The sequence below is a fragment of the Dermacentor silvarum genome, chromosome 2 (assembly GCF_013339745.2).
Source record: "Dermacentor silvarum isolate Dsil-2018 chromosome 2, BIME_Dsil_1.4, whole genome shotgun sequence".
Classification (NCBI taxonomy): Eukaryota; Metazoa; Arthropoda; class Arachnida; order Ixodida; family Ixodidae; genus Dermacentor; species Dermacentor silvarum.
Window position 1 is genome coordinate 34,940,617 of NC_051155.1, and position 14,007 is coordinate 34,954,623.

The following is a 14,007-nucleotide window of genomic DNA, read 5'->3' on the forward strand; positions in this document are numbered from 1 at the left end:
AAAACGACATTCTCCTAAAGAAGAACTTCTCGCCTCTCCGAGCCAACTACCTCCTCGTGGTACCCTCAGCATTGCGTCCAGAGGTTCTGCAAGCTCTCCATGACGACCCAACGGCTGGACACCTCGGTTTTTCCCGCACGCTCGCAAGGATACAAGAAAAATACTACTGGCCTCGCCTCTCTGCCGACGTCGCCCATTACGTAAGGACATGCCGAGACTGTCAGCGACGCAAAACACCGCCGACAAGGCCAGCCGGACTTCTACAGCCGATCGAGCCACCTCGCCGACCGTTCCAGCAGATTGGGATGGACTTACTGGGGCCTTTTCCGACGTCGACGTCCGGGAATAAATGGATCGTCGTAGCTACGGACTACCTCACCCGCTACGCCGAAACAAAAGCCTTGCCCAAAGGCAGTGCTGCCGAGGTAGCCCGATTCTTCGTTGAGAACATCCTCCTGCGTCACGGTGCGCCAGAAGTCCTCATCACCGACAGAGGTACTGCCTTTACGGCAGAACTAACTCAAGCCATCCTGCGATACAGCCACACAAGCCATCGCCGGACCACCGCCTACCACCCGCAGACGAATGGCCTCACCGAGCGCCTAAATAAGACCATCGCCGACATGCTGGCAATGTACGTCGACGTCGAACACAAGACGTGCGATGCCATCCTTCCGTACGTGACCTTCGCATACAACACGGCCGTGCAAGAAACGACGCACATGGCGCCGTTCAACCTGGTCTACGGAAGGAACCCGGCAACGACGCTTGACGCCATGCTACCGGACGTCACCGACGAAGAAAATCTCGACGTTGCCACCTATTTGCAGCGTGCCGAAGAAGGTCGACAGCTCGCCCGCCTGCGCATCAAGAACCAGCAGAGGACCGACAGCCGACACTACAACCTTCGACGACGCTACGTCGAGTACCAGCCCGGTGACCGTGTTTGGGTCTGGACTCCGATACGCCGACGAGGACTTAGCGAGAAGCTGTTACGTCGCTATTTCGGACCATATAAGATCACCCGACGTATTGGCGCACTGGAATATGAGGTCGTGCCAGACGGCATTTCGCAATCACAGCGGCGCCGGGCACGACCTGAAGTCATCCACGTGGTGCGTCTTAAGCCTTTCTACGCCCGCTGACAAACTTAGGTACTTTGTTACTGTGTTATTGTTTTTTGTTATTTTGTTTATTACGCATGGTTTTGTTTTCGCTTTCGTGTTTGTTTGTAGCATCGGGACGATGCTTTTTAAGGGGAGGGTATTGACACATACACATGTTTATCTTTCACCGGTAGCCGCTTTCAACATTGGCTGACAAATGTTAAACGTTATCGCTCGGCGCAGGACGCGCCTGCATTGGAAGCTTCTCGGACGTTATCAATGCTTCTATCCGTCGTCTGTGGTCACCGACGCCCATGTAATCTGATTGTATGAGCGACGCGAATTGTCTAGAACTTTCTGGAAGACACGCGGGCATCTGGGATTAATCTGGAACCTTCGATGACTCAGGTATAAAAGCCGACGCGTTTCGCCGCTGATCAGATTTTCGACGATCGCCGACTGTGCTCGCCGCTATCGTTGTGCTTTGAGTGTACCTTGCTTTTGTGGGCACAGGTTCGCCCAATAAACAACCAGTTTCGTCGTACACAGTTTTACGACTGTTTTCTTCAGCGTCACTAGTACGTGACAATATCAGTGTTGTGGCAGGTCAAATGGCTCCTCAATGCTTGTGTCCTTCCTGGGAGAAGGAAAGAAATGTTAAGCTTACACTGACAGCACTAAACCACGCGAATGTAACTGCCACAGAACATGAGGAGTTGTAACTAGATACAGTCAACCTGCTTAACCATCTCATAGAGATTCAACGACAGAATGTACCTTCATGGAGCCTCTAATCTATGAAATTCATGCTTTAATACAAACATGCTAGTAGACAGAATAAGAATTGCATCTATGAAAATTCTCAGGAAAGCTATATATCCTAGCTACCGCAGTCCCCTCGTTGTGAAGTACAAGTGACGGTCTAAGCTACAATCAGAAAGTAGAAAATTAGGGATCCTTTTTGTTAAACAACTAACCATATCTCTACCTGTACTCAGCAATACAAAGGTGAATCACAAGTACTATACTGATAAAGAACAGTTCCGAACTGCTGCCAAGTGAGTGCAATAAATAAATGATTTCAAATTTATCTTCATGTAAGACTAGGCGTGTTAATTTTCTTTACATTACACGAAAGACTGGTAAGAAAAATATTGCATTCAGTCAATATTGTGATTAGCAAAACAGTAGTAAGAGGTTAAGGTGGGAGACCCTGAGGTGGTATGTTGCGATGTTTCGAGAAATTGTTTTAAGGAGCGTCTTTCCTTAACCCTTTCACATTCATAAAATGCTTACAGATGCACAATAGATTAAGAGTTTTCAGTTCTTTAGTGAGTTTGTCAAGTTTATAGAATGTGCACTCCATGCAAAAACTCAGTGCAAGTACATGAGATTTGCAAACATCAACTATTTCATGTCTACCAGGCTTGAACAGCACCTATCCAGCCACTCAAAAATTATGACTGGTGCAACACACTGTGAAAAACGATGAAAGAAGTGACATATACCAAGCAAAGAACCCAACCATCTACCTTCATACTTACTTTACTAAAACAATTTGCCTGTGTAATTCAATCTTGCAGCACTATTTCAATCAGAAGAGTTTCAAGATGTACGGGACACATTTTAAATATCCTTACTTTAATCAATGCTATTGCTATTAAGACACTATCTTGGTGTATTGAATTACGTGCAGAGCGTCTGAAAGGATTAATCATATTCGAGCAATCTTTACTAAAACTCAAGGCATAATACTCATATTTGTTTACAGTTTTGTGATGAGACAACACGATAGATGCGGGAGTTAAAAAACATCTTTATAAAATGCTGTGGAAAGCAAATTTCTACAACCTCTCGCAATACCGAGCTATTTCCTATGAGTGTTCTGTAACATGATGCAGTGTTTTCACAGACATAGCTTGAATCGTTGTATCTCAAGTTTTGGAAGCAACTTAAGAATAGCTATAACAAGCAGATCTGAAGCCCTACCCTAACTGCACAGCCACTTACTTTCTTCAACACCAACACGTGTAATTAATAATGTCATCCCAATGGCACAGTTTCCGATTATATTCTCAAGCATGAATCTTATAATTGCAAGTTATGCAAGAGTGTACCTATGGGATAACTTGGGGACAGCACGAAAAGACAGGAAAACACCCGTGTACTTAGATTTAGGTGCACGTTAAAGAACCCCAGGTGGTCTAAATTTCCGGAGTCCCCCACTACGGCGTGCCTCATAATCAGAACTGGTTTTGGCACGTAAAACCCCATAATGCAACAGGAGAAGGCTAGACAACACGAACGCAGGCAAAGAATTTTGTTTACAGACAAACATCTATATATACTAAGCCTGTGTGTCCTGCGTAGTTACAGCTGCAGGATAGCGGGATAATGTAAACAACCGCACAGTTGAACTGCTGTTCTGCCTTTTGCTACACTTTGCGTCAAGGCTCGGTCCGAGTCAACTTTTTGCACAATGTACCCCGATTGCTCGACGTGAAAAATAAAAGGAAAGTTCCAGCTTTCCCAACAGTCTATTTGAGACTATGACTGACCTTGTGAATATGATATAACAGTGGCCACCACACTGCAAGCAAATGTTAGACATGAGTTCAGAAGCTCTCCTCCACATGGTGATGCCTCGATTTCTTGAGGACACCTTTTGGTGTTCCTGTGATGAGCTTCACAGCCAAAGAGCGTGCCGACGCAGAAGGCAGAATAGCCTCCTCTAAACATTGGGCATAGCTCCAGCACACATAACACTAACCAAAGAAAACCCTGCGGTCCAGAAATGGAAGATCACTGTCTAATGGTAGTTTTTCTCCGTACGTGAACTCATCTAGCACTGCAGAGAAGACAGAAAAAAAATCACTCTACCCATTTAGTAGCCTTACTTCACCTAATATAGAGGAGAAAATTGCTAATGAAGCAAAATAACTTTACTACACTGGTGCCCACAATAGCTAGTGTTTTACGGTTACCTGACAGTGTTTTTGTCTGTGAGAAGTTGCCAAGCAAGGCTACTCAAGCAGTTCAGCCATTTTTTTTTATGTCTCCTCCACAGTGCCAGGTGTGCTCATGGAAGTAAAACTGCTGGAAAGCAAGCTCCAATATCTAGCGTGAAGGTTTTCTGTGGTGAGCATTGTGCTGGATCTATGATCCACACTCATAAGTGTCTTAGCCTTTACTATTATCGCACTTGAACACTGAAGCGTGTTGTTGCTCCAGGAACGCAAGGGAGCACTCTTGGCACCACCACGAAGTGGAGGGGAGCTTCCAGACCCAAGTACGGTTGCTTTTAACAGTGTGTTCGCACTGCCTTTCGGCATGCGTTGCCAAGAAGCATTTAACGGAGCTGAACATAGGTGAAGTCTCCAGTCGGAGTACTTCAAGGAAGCCAAGGCCTACCACTGCTATACAATATGTGCACAAAGGAAGCTTCAATTCAAGCAAATTGCTGGGGACAGTTGGAACTACATTTTTATTTTCAGGGCCAAACAAACTGGGCAGGTACAAAAATGTCAACCGGACCAGGCCGAGACGTGAAGTTTGCATCAAGAAGTATGTGCTGGAGGTCATAGGAAGTGCAGTTGGTGCTGTTTACATCCTACTACCCTGCAGCAGCAATTATGTAGGACAAACAGGACGAAAACTGAAGGACTATCTTCGGAAACACTCACAGACCCTCGATACAAGATGGGGAAGCAACATAGCTATCGATGCTGCTTTGTGCAGTTGTATATCAAGTTTTGAGCAAAGAAGAATCCTCATGGCACATGTTCAAAACATACAAAATTCGCAGACTAGCCCCCACATATGCTAGTGTGTAATCACTTAATCTTCTAGACAAATTGAGGTATTCAGATGAACTGCGAGAGCGTTCTGAACTGGGCTGGTTGGTGCATGTTTAGGAAGGAACTGAATAGTGCCATAGACAGGATAAAGGGAATATGTTGCTGTGCCCGTTGCCTTCACTTTGTTCTGGCAGTAGTGCTGTTCATTCCCTTCAAAATATTCATATATTTTGGTCACCTGACCACGTGACACAGCTGCGTGCTCAGGCTATATTTTACCTTGTTATGATGCTTTCCAATGTCACACGCAAATCCGTCGAGGCATCTTCACCTATTATAGTAAGCTGAACAATGGCTAACAGTGAGCTTAACTGTGGCTACACTTCGTTACCATGGGGCCCATGCATGACAGTGTTAGAGGTCAGTATGCAGGTGTTTTTGCATACTCATAGAGGCAAACTGGACACAGAATTGACTTATTGGTGCGTGTTTTATCTGTTGCCTCAAATCCCAAATTCCGGTGCTATTAGTGTTTTTTGAACACCACTCATGTGCATCCTAGACAAGTCTGAAACAATACCACTTTTAAGTCGACGTCCTCATGCTGAACCAATTGGTTGCCCCAGGAAAAACAAAACATCATTTATCTTTTGGATGCATCTGCAACAATTATTATACTTGTATAGGCATTGTCATTCCAACAACATTTGTAGTCAATGTCCATTAGGACTGCATATGCATGACTGATATACGATAGAATGGTCCAGCTTACCAGAACAAATAGCACTAATGCAAGACTGCTTTTCCACTGGTGTTGCAAGCAGGCCCCCATGGCTGAGAAACTGAATGCAAGGCAGCACACAGACATCCTTCACTGGTGCAACAGCTGCAAATGAAATACTGATATCAGTTACTTTCTGACCGGTCATCCAAAGCAATGCACAAACATTTTTATATACAATTACACCAGTAGCGTACCCAGGATCTCTGCCAGGGGGGGTTGACAGTTTGCCAATACCGTCTAAATAGCACTAATTTCCATTTCTTCACAGAAAATTGTCAAAAATACGCTTTTTGTGAGTGTGCAGACGATTACGCGTCTTATATCTTATGGTATCTTCGACTGGTCACCTCGGAGCGCTCTAGAGCGCTCTCTCGAGCGGCGTTGTCTTCGGCTGGTTGAAAAAGAGTGTGTGCCTTGCGTTCGGCTGGTTCTTTTCGATCGCTCTCCTCCCGCGTCGAGCGCTCTGAGACGCTCCGAGACCTGTCGTCGGAGCAGTCGCCGAGATGAGAGCGTTTCCAGAAACGTCATCACAGTACAGCGTCGCCGTTCTTGGCGACGTTCCATTGTAGCCTAGGCAACCTAGGCCACAGCATGCTGGCGTCTCAACGAATGGTCGTCCCACCGGCCGGTTTATCTTTGGATAGGCGAAACATCGGACGTTAGCACTAGTCACGTGGTATCGCATCTGCCATTTCCTCCTCCGAGAGCGAGTCACACGTTCGGCTTGCGCGCTTGTCGTCTACCTCCGAGTTCGGGGAACGCCAGATCAGCATCACTCTGCTTCGGGGGATGGATGCGACCAGTCGAAGATACCATTAGTTGCAGTACTCAAATGCGCAAGGAAAGAAACGGGGTTAAACAAAATAGGGGGGGGGGGGTTAAGTAGGCCTCAGGGGGGGGGGGGGGTTACAACACCCAACCCCCCCCCCCCCCCCGTCAGTGCGCCACTGAATTACACTATGCATATAAGCTCGTCACTCAGTTACTGTTATTGCTGTGAGATAGCTCACAGTATTTTATAAAGTGCTAATGGCCTCGTTTAACTTATTTGCAAAAAAACTTTATGAAGCACCTTCTATTCGAAAAATTAGCTGACACAATATTTTGCCCTGCATAACTTACAACACATGCACACATTTTAGAATTATTGCAGTATTGTTATGCAGAATTATTAAGCGGCAATCCTCCCTCCCAGAATACGTGATATCCTCACGTACTTAGTCAGAACGTTAATCGTCAGCCTGGTAGCTGTCAAAAAAAAAACTAATACAGATTGCCAGGTAGAAAATAATCCGTTTCCTTTGCAATGAACCTTAACGGGTATCACGCGGACGACTTTCAATTGCGATCGTGCACGAGTGCTCGGGCTCTACTACAAACGAAAGGGCACCGTGTGACACCCGTGTTACCTAACACTGCAGATTGCACAAGGTTAGGGCAATAAGCACGCTCCACCGTCATTTGATTGTAATGAAGGGGCATGCACATCAAACATGCTCTATGAGGTCTTCATACATGACCAATCTTCCAATCCCGGGTGTGAACACTGCGATTAGGCACGCCCAGCCAGGGCACTGCGTCCGAAGCTTATAATAATTGCTAAAAATTTCACTTTGATTCAATGCGTCACCGAATATTGGTAACATAGCGTTGCACCGCGTCGGAAGCGATAGTAATGGGTACAACGCCTTCACTTAATTTTGGAACGCCGAGCACAAAGCACAACACACTACAAACTGGAATGCTAACGTCAGTAAACCAGCGGCCACATACAGACGACAAAGGAGCTGCTAGAGGCGTCAACGCCGCTAATATTGCCTACGCGTTTCAGCTGTAGTGAGAATGCATTCAACACAACAAATGAAACACCCCTTTATCACAGACTCGCAATGTCGCTTTGTCAATCCTCATGGCCAAGGAATCTCGTTAAAAGCGTGCTCACACAACACAATTGAGCCCATCACCGGCCATCGCGGAGCATTTCGCACGCGCAACGTGCACCAATAACGAAAAAAGGACACGTAAATCACTTACTTGTGTAACAATCCAGCGCCGATTTCTTCCTATTTAGAGTGAAATCACAAATGCGCCAGGAACACCACCTCCACCGTCCGCCATTAGCGACCACTCGTACGGTTATTTGTGCCGGAGAAATGCAACCCAGCGTGTAGGCGCGATGAAGGTGTGGTAAGCAGCGCCACCGCTCAAACCCTACCTGCTTCTTTTTGTGTGTTTACTATACTCGCACGCGCATAATGTTCAAACAGCGTTATCTATGGTGTTATATGTAACTGGCAGTTAGAGTAGACAGTGTCTTTTCGTTATATTCTTTGCGTGTTCATTTTTCACTCGTGACATGTTCAGTTGCCCTCCACATGAAATTACGGACGGCTCTCCGTATTTCAAAAACGGAGCTTACGTCCGTCTTTTTTACGTAGAATCCTGCCGTTTTTTTATAAACGGAGCTTACGTCCGTCTTTTTTACGTAGGATCCCGCCGTTTTTCATAAAACGGAATGGTCTGCGTAAATTTTACGTAGGTTTTCGCTGTAAAATTACGGAAATTTTTTTACAGTGTGCTCTACAACAGACCATCTAGTCCGGTTAGAACACGAGATACGTACTGCCTTTCTACACAAACAATACTGTCTCACAGTTTTCTTCGATTTAGAAAAGGCATATGACACAACATGGACGTTTGGTATTTTGAGGGACTTAGCGGATTTAGGGATCCGCGGTAGAATGCTCAAATGTATAGCCGATTCCATGTCCGACCGAACCTTTCAAGTGCGTTTAGGAACGGTGCTCTCACGCATATTCATCCAAGAAAATGGTGTGCCACAGGGATGTGTATTAAGCACAACACTGTTTGTCATAAAAATGAACTCGGTAAATAATGTAATTCCACCATCCGTAATGCACTCGTTATATGTGGATGATCTACAAATTTCATGTCGTGCATCGAACATGGCAACCTGCGAACGGCAAACTCAAATTACATTAAACAAACTCACGCAGCGGGCATCTGAAAACGGTTTTCGTTTCTCAACTGAAAAAACGATTAGTGTTGTCTTCTCACAGAAAAGAGGCCTGCAACCAGATCCCACGCTTAAGTTACAGGAAGCCATACTACCGGTAAAACAAGAACACAAGTTTCTGGGCGTTCTGTTTGATAAAAAGTTGAACTTTGTTGCGCACATTAACAGTCTTAAAATCAAAGGGAACAATGCACTTAACATCCTCAAAGTCTTGTCACGGAAGCGCTGGGGCTCTGACCGTAAATGCCTGCTACACATCTACCGCTCTTTAGTACGTAGCATATTAGACTATGGTAGCATCAATTATGGATCAGCCAGACCGTCTTACATTCGACGACTTGACCCAATTCATAACCTCGGACTACGACTGGCAAGTGGTGCTTACAGAACATCACCTGTCCAGAGTTTATGCACTGAATGTAATGAGCCTCCTTTACAGAAGCGCAGAGTGTTACTAACGTTTTCCTATATACATAGAATCCAGTCATCACCACAACACATATGCTACAACATAGTCACACAGTGCAACTCACGCTTACACTACACAAATAAACCAAACATGATTAAACCGCTTCTGCTGCGATATGAGGAATACTGTCGTGATTATGACATTCCCCAGGAGGTCCTTCAGGTTGCTAAAAGGCCATAACGATTACCCCCATGGTGCGAGATCATAGAGTTATGTGACTGGGCATTAACCCCTCTAAAAAAATGACACCCCACACGAACACATCATACAAGAATTTCGCGCTCTTCAGGAGAAATATCAAACTTACATGGAATTTTACACTGATGGCTCCAAAACAAAAGAACACGTGGGCGTGGGCGTCGTGACAAAAATTGGGAAACAAGTATTCGACTACCACAGCATGCCTCTGCTTACACGGCGGAAGTCTACGAAATATGGACTGTAGTTAAAAAGATCATCGCTGACAAACACAAAAACACAGTCATATACACTGATTCCTTAAGCACACTAAAGGCTCTACACGTGTAATCCGAATGTGAACCCCTGTTGGGGGATATTTTAAACCTGCTAACATCAAACAAATACGGCAGATCAATTAGATTTTGCTGGGTACCAAGCCGTGTTGGAATACCGGGAAATGAAGCAGCTGATAGATGTGCAGCAATGGCAGCATACAAAGACATAACAAACACAACACTCCCATATAAAGATAGTATGTACGCGATTCGGAAGGCCTTTAGATCAAAATCTCAACACGAATGGGATCATTGTACCAACAACAAGTTACATCTTACTAAACCCGTACTTGGCGAATGGAAGTCATGTAGTCATCAGGAACGGTTCATTGAAGTAGTGTTATGTCGACTACGGATTGGGCACACACACCTCACACACACTTTTTTACTCACAAAAGAAGACCCACCAATATGCGACAATTGCCAAGAACCGCTCACAGTCATGCACATTTTACTAACATGTAAACATATCCAAACAGAGAGACGAAACCTTTTGCAGAACTTATACAAATTACACATACCGTTACACCCTGCTTTAGTTTTAGGTGATGATGCACTAGTGCCATTACCAGACCTTTTTAAATTTCTATAAGTTACTGGCTATATTAACAGGCTATAGACAAACACAGCCTTTGCTGTTCTAAAATTTTTATTCATAACACCTTGTGTTTGGCGCAGCATAGCCTTAGTCGCTTTTGCGCCACAAAACCCCAATTAACTAACTAACTAACTAACTAGCACAATACAAAAATGCGCAAGCAAGCGTACCGTCGTCGTAAATTCCGCTTGTTGTGGTTTACTACGTGCGCGCTAGTCGTGCACACAAACACGAGAGGGCGTGCCACGATGTGCGGGCGTTGCTGTCCATGATTCGCTACGCAATGTCGTATCTTTGATTGAGCTCCCTGTGATAATAAATGTTGAACTGTAAGAGAGAAGCACTGATTGCCGCAGCCAATCGTGGTGCTGCACGTTGTTTCTCGCGCTCGACACGGAATTCGATGTTGGCTCTACGAGCAGGCTCAAGCGAATGAATGAACTTAACTCTCAAATTCACCGCCGACGTGTTGACATAAAAAATAAAAAAAAAGAAAAGCAGAGAGACAAAGCACGCAGTCGAAATGCAAAAAGAAGGGTGCCATCAGCACTCGGTGTTCCCTAGAGTGTACTAGACAATGGTCGAGTGGGCCGAACGGCGCTCTGCAGCTGAGGCGCCGCGTGTGGAAAAAAAATGTAACAGATTCGCCCTAAGGGCGAAGCAATGAATGCGATAGCAACACAGCAATGTCATACGAAGTAAGGTGAGCGGCTTTGGTAGCAATATGAATTGTAGTAAACATGAGCTGATTAAGTAAGCAGGTGTGCTGCGGCGTAAGTAGACCGACATGAAGAGAGACTCGATGACCACGAGAAGGCGCGTGTGAAACGGTGGTGTTGATGAGAAGCGCTTCCCGTGGGCAGCGCGTGCGAAGGGACACACCTGTAGCGCTGCACTGCCGATCCGGGCAGCATTGCATGTGTAGCGTGCGTTGGAAAATGTGGCCCGACTATTACTAACTGAATGAACAAGCGTGGTGTGAGCGCACACAAACAAACACGAATAGATCACACTGAATGACTGCAGACAACGACTGTCAAAACGCGGGCAGCAAGCATACGCCGTAGCGGGCGAAGGTACGTGCGGTCTATCGCTTCAACGGAAACTGAGCGGCGAATGCACGGCGCATAAAGGTCAGAACCGTGTGGGGATAAGAGACGGTGCGGACGAGCGACGAGCGCGGTTGTTGGCAGAGTAGAAGTGCGCCCCCCCCCCTCCCCCCGCTCCCTCCGGCGCTGGCTTCCTGCTTCCTTGCTTGCGCGTGGGAGATGAGTGCGGTCGCTCTCCGTGATAGCGCGCGTCCCCGCACGCTTCCGCTCGGGCATACGGCGCGCGGCGAAGATTTTATCTATAGGGAAACTCACGGCGACGGCGACGACGACGGCGACGGCGACGCCGACGGCAGAAATCCGGTTGAAGTGTCCATATAATTGCTATCGCAATAAATTAGTGCGAGGGCGCTGCGAGCGAACTGGATTGGGGCGGAGACGCGCTCCGCGGCATATTCAACGTACTTTCGCTGCGGGCACCGAGGCTGATTGCGCATAGTACGCTCTTAAAGGGACACTAAAGACAAACCCGAAGTTGAGCTTAAATGGTAGATTATCCTTTCACGATCACAGTCATACCATTCTTACTGCAAACAGATGTTTAATAGGCGAGAAAATAGCGAAAAACTGAAGGATAGGTGCTGACGCCCCTTCGAATTTCCCGCACTACACGTTCTGACGTCGGAGATTACAAATGCAGGCCGGTCGCGATTGGTCGAGAGCGATTTAGCGCTGTTAATAAAACGCAAAATGAAATACACCTTAAACGTACATAAACAGCATTTGCCAACTTTTTAAACCGTTTCAAGCGAGGAAGTACAAGTTAACACAAAATTAAATAAATAAGAAAAAATGGCATGGCGATACATGCGGCCGTGATAGTTTCGTAGTTTCGTTTTTGGTCAATGCATCGTCGCGCGCGCCTGTTCCACTCTACGGTGTTTGGTTGCGTGTTGCGTGGCTCGAAAAACGTTGACTTCGCGGGAAACAGCCAGAAAATGCCTCGTATGTGTAGTGTTGACTCGGTTGTGTCCTTTCATGTGGTGTTGCGCGGTGAGCCCCGGCTCCCCGGCGTTCGCAATGGCTCAGTGCTCTGCCGATGATAAAACGGCAAAAGAACTAGAGAAACCGATGGTATGCTCTCTGCATTTCTCGCCGTCGGATTATGTGTATAATCCTACCCTCGGAAAGTATCTTGGCGTGCCCCAGACGCCAGTCCTTTCTCGAGCAGCTGTTCCCTCAATGCGGCCTTCATCAAACCCCCTTCCGGTGCCCCTGCAGCAGCAAACTGGCGGCTCGGTGAGTGCTGAATGTCATTAAATAAAGCCACGAAATAACCATACCGAGTACGTGCGCAACTTTCTACGCTTGTTCTGTCGGGAACATCGTCGCCTGGCGGACCGCACGCTTCGCCTTCCGTCGACGAAAACGAAGCTCTCCGCCGGCGCGGCCGGCGGCTCACCGCCATCGCACGCGGAAACACCTACCGCTCGAGCACGGAGGATCATTTCGCGCTCCGTTTCACTGAATATCGCTGAAATGCAGTCCTGCTTCCCTGGCGAACTCTTCGTTGCAAGGTTCAGCGGCAGCAACGGTATCCATCGCGGCGAACGCAAATGCAGCGACCATGCATGCAGCCATGATGCATCCAGTGCCTTGGCCGTTTACGCAAGCAGTGACGTATCATGGCACATTCTGATTCGCCGAGAGCAATGAAATCTGTGATGACACTGCTTCAGCGCCAAATCTGGGGTGAGAGAAATTGAGGAAGAGATATTTGGTCTTTGTTTACGAATTTCTCCGCTAATAACTCATTTTTTTGCACCCAACAAAAACTTCATGCATTCCTGAAGGTCCCTCTTTTATTCCAGCTGAACTTCCTGTTTCTCTTTAGTGTCCCTTTAAAATAGCGCTTTATTTCAAGTGCAAATTTATGTTTACACCATGTTACCAAACAAATATATTTGAGGCATAGATTATGCGATGCGACGTCTTCAATTTTGCTGTCGTTGTCAAGCGCGTTGTCTGCTAGCGAGCGTGCGTTTGCTACGCGGACGCCCAATTTTTCTCGCAGAACCTCTCTGCAGTACATTTTTTTTAATGGTTTAGTTGCTTCGGTGCGCCCATGACCCTTCACGGCTGGTGCCAAATGTAGTTTTAGCCAGGTGAACTGCTGTTTTTACCACTGTCTTCTAAAAGTAAATGGTATCTCCGCAGCATGAAGGCTGCGTAAGAAAATTTTATTATTGATATCTTGTCATTTTACACAGGCTTCTTGTTGGTGGATATTGATTAGGGACAATGATCGAAGAAAACAATATTAGAGTGAAATAAACCAGGTTTATTAACTGCGGGGCACGAAGAATGACCAATGTATTTCTAGGTAATTAAATCTAAGGGTACATAGACATATATATATATATATATGTATATATATATGTACGGGAAAATAACAAATATTCTAAATGAAATTATTGAAAAGTGAGAACTCCCGACCGGAATAAGCGCACGCGTTTGCAGTAACAAACACACTTATTAGTGAATACTAGAAATAAAACTCTCATTCGCAGCAATAATATTCATAGCAGGCAAAGCCATCTTATAAATACAGGGTGTTTCAGCGAACACTTTCAAAAATTCCTAAAGATTGCC

At 46.0% G+C, this 14,007-nt stretch overlaps 1 long non-coding RNA gene across 1 annotated transcript; it reads right to left on the bottom strand.

The window, feature by feature from the left end:
- Positions 1 to 1,691: 1,691 nt before the first annotated feature.
- LOC125942968 (uncharacterized) lies at positions 1,692 to 7,811 on the bottom strand. The gene is made up of 3 exons (XR_007465452.1): positions 7,722 to 7,811; positions 5,676 to 5,789; positions 1,692 to 1,743 (listed from the first exon to the last, which is right to left on the bottom strand). It is a non-coding gene; the product is annotated as an uncharacterized LOC125942968 (long non-coding RNA).
- Between the last annotated feature and the right edge of the window lie 6,196 nt (positions 7,812 to 14,007).